The sequence below is a fragment of the Sorex araneus genome, chromosome 10 (genome assembly GCF_027595985.1).
Source record: "Sorex araneus isolate mSorAra2 chromosome 10, mSorAra2.pri, whole genome shotgun sequence".
Taxonomy (NCBI): domain Eukaryota; kingdom Metazoa; phylum Chordata; class Mammalia; order Eulipotyphla; family Soricidae; genus Sorex; species Sorex araneus.
In genome coordinates this window covers 64,462,029-64,464,906 of record NC_073311.1, presented here as the reverse complement: position 1 = coordinate 64,464,906, position 2,878 = coordinate 64,462,029, and positions in this window count along the sequence as shown.

Genomic DNA, 2,878 nt, shown 5'->3' with positions numbered 1-2,878 from the left:
CACTGGCCCTGGGGGGACAACTGTGCACCAGTGGCCCCTGGGAGTCAGTGTCCCCCCTCCGGGAGTCAGTGCCCACCCCCCCCTCTCGCCGCCCGCCCCGAGTCAGTGCTGGAAAGACTCATCCCGAGTTTTGTGCTCACCTCAGAGAAGCAGGTCTTGGAAGAGGCCCGGCTGCATTAGAACCCAGGGCGGGTGGATATGGACAGACACGGGAGGGCTGGAGTGTGCTCTAGTAAGCCCGTGTGTGCGCGCGCGCACGCGCGTGTGTGTGTGTGTGTGTGCGCGCGCGTGTGTGTGTGTGCACGCACGCGCGCATGTGTGAGTGTGCGTGCATGTGTGTGTGTGCGTGTGTGCGTGTTGGTGTGGAACCTCATCCCCAAGCAGCCTGTGCTCAGCACCCCCAGCGCCCAGGCTAGACTTGCTCCGTGCCGCCTTGACCAGAGTTTCATGCGTGGCAAGGGCGGGCCTCAGGACCGCGTGGGAAACGGCTCCAAGTCAGGCCTTCTGCTTATTGTTGAGTGTACGAGGTCCGGTTTCCCGGGGAGTCAGCAAATGCTGCTCCCCCGCCCCCCCGCTGGCAAGTTACGTGCCACCCAGAGCCATCTAGGGGTGCTGGTCTGGGACCTGGACCCGGGGCCGCCCTGGTGGCCTCACATGCCCCGTCACGGAGGGCAGTGCTGGGCTGCAGGTGGTTCTCGGGACGGAGCGTGGCAGAGCAGAGAAGCGGGGAGTTAGCTCGTCCCAGCCTGAGCTGCAGCTGTAAGAACCAGAGTGAATAGTCCAACCCTCAAGCTACTACCACTGTCTGTCTCTTCCCTTCCTTGGGGTGACGCTCACTCCCAACTCCTTTAGGGAAGCAGTTCCACACCCCGTCAGGGGTGCTCCCCGCCCCGCACCACCCCTTAGTTAGAGGATGCCAGAGAAAGCAGCGCTAACACCTTTGGTTATCAAAGAGCAGGAGAAACTCAAAATAAACTCCAAAATTTCAATGGGTTGCTACAATGCATGAGAGAAGACAGGAATGAAGCCAAACACCCGACAGTGGCCTTAGACGTTTCCTTTTTTTTTTTTTTTTTTATCTTCATGGAATACGACTAGGAAGTGAAAGATGGTTGGGAGGGTCTCCTAGGGCTGCCTCAGTCTGGCTCCAGTGGGCATCAGCAGAGCAGCGAAGTTCCTGGGAAATGTAAGATTCCCTCCCGGGAAGAGCCCTAGGACTGTGCTTGAAACTCGGGGGGCTGGTGGGGTGTGGCTCAGGGGTAAAGGTCTGGTCTTCACGCGTGAGGCCCCGGTGTCCCGCCAGGAGTCCCCAACCCAGCACACACGGGGCGAGGAAGAAGGAAGACGCTCTGGGGTGGATTCTCCTTAGATTCTCCCGACTCCCCCGTGAGCCTTAGACGCTCCAGCTGTGGAGTCTATTTCAAGTGGATGAGAATGCTTTCATTTCAGGCATAAAGTCAGCGTTTTAAAGATAGAAATATGCCATGTTCCGTGCTAATGACGCATTTATTCTGGGCGCACGGACCTCACACTGATAGAGAACTGAATCAGAGAGAAATTACAGTGTGCGAGAGGAGATCGCGGCAAATCGCCAGCTTGTTCGGTGATTGGAGGCTTCACCGGTTGCCCGCGGAGGCTGAATGCTGTCGGGAAGAAAACACTGTCTGATTTCTGCGGGCTTTGCGTTAGAACAAGAGCAGAAGCATTGGCCACTGTGGGCGGTGACCGGGACCTTCTGGGGCTCCCTTCTCGTTCGTCTCTGGTGACCCCACTTTGGTAGGTTTTTAGCCTTCCCCTGAGAGGAATTCATGAGACATGGTTGAGTGGGTCACAGTGTGGAGGGAAGTTTATGGAAGGGAAAAGGTAGAAGGATTGAACAGAGACAGACGCTGGAGCAGATAAACTGATGAACTGATGGAGGCGACCCCGGAGCTCCTAGCGAGGCCCAGCCCGCCTGGCCAGTGGAGGCAGGGGCCAGCTCTGCTCGCGGGTGACTCACACCCCGGGAGCTGGGAGCTTCGCCCACGAGGAGAGGGTAATTTCCTTTCTAGGATGGCTCTGGCTTCTCCCTCAGTTTACTCACTAAGGTGCTAATTAGGGGCGAGCGTTAGAGTGTTATTTTTTTCACTTTCCCATCTGTTCCCCAGGCACTGGACGCTGAAAATGAAGTCATTTCCTCGAAGCTGCCGGGGAAGTGGGGGTCGGTGCCTCTGCGTCAGAGTCCTCGGCAGGGAGAGGGTGAGCAGAGGCTTGCGGGGGAGAGGGTCAGAACCCACGCAGCTGCAAAGGGACGGATTCCTGCTCCCGGTGGGGACTGCAGCGGCCAGGGCTGTCGGCGGGAACAGAACTCCTGCATGAAGAGTTGAAGAGACAAATAAGGGGACGGTGCTGCCTCCCTTCCCCAGCCCCCTCCTGCCACACCCCTTCCACCGCACCACCATTGTGTAGGTTTTTGGCAGATTTAGTTCTCCGTGAGGCTCAGTCGTGGGGTGACAGAGTCCGGCTGGAGGCATGGGGGTGGCTCTGGGCTGTGGGGGCTTTGTTTGGGTGAGTGCTAACTGCCCCCCATCCTCTGAGAGTGCCCCACATGTATCAGCTGGGAATGGCTGTCTAAGAAATCTCTGGGGCTAGTTGATCTCTTTTGAGATTTGTTTATCTTGATAAAACTTTCGCATAATTTTCTTTCAGCTCCCTCTCTGGGATACTTTACTCTGATGTTTCACTGTTTGCTCCTTTACTGAAGAAAGTGAAACTCTTCCTTTGGATCCATCAGGTCATGCTCAGGGACTATTCCTGGCTCCCAGGGTGCTGGGGACGGAGTCTGAACTTCCTGTGTGCCATGCTTGTGTAGAGCCCCTTGAGTTGTCTCTCTGCTAGT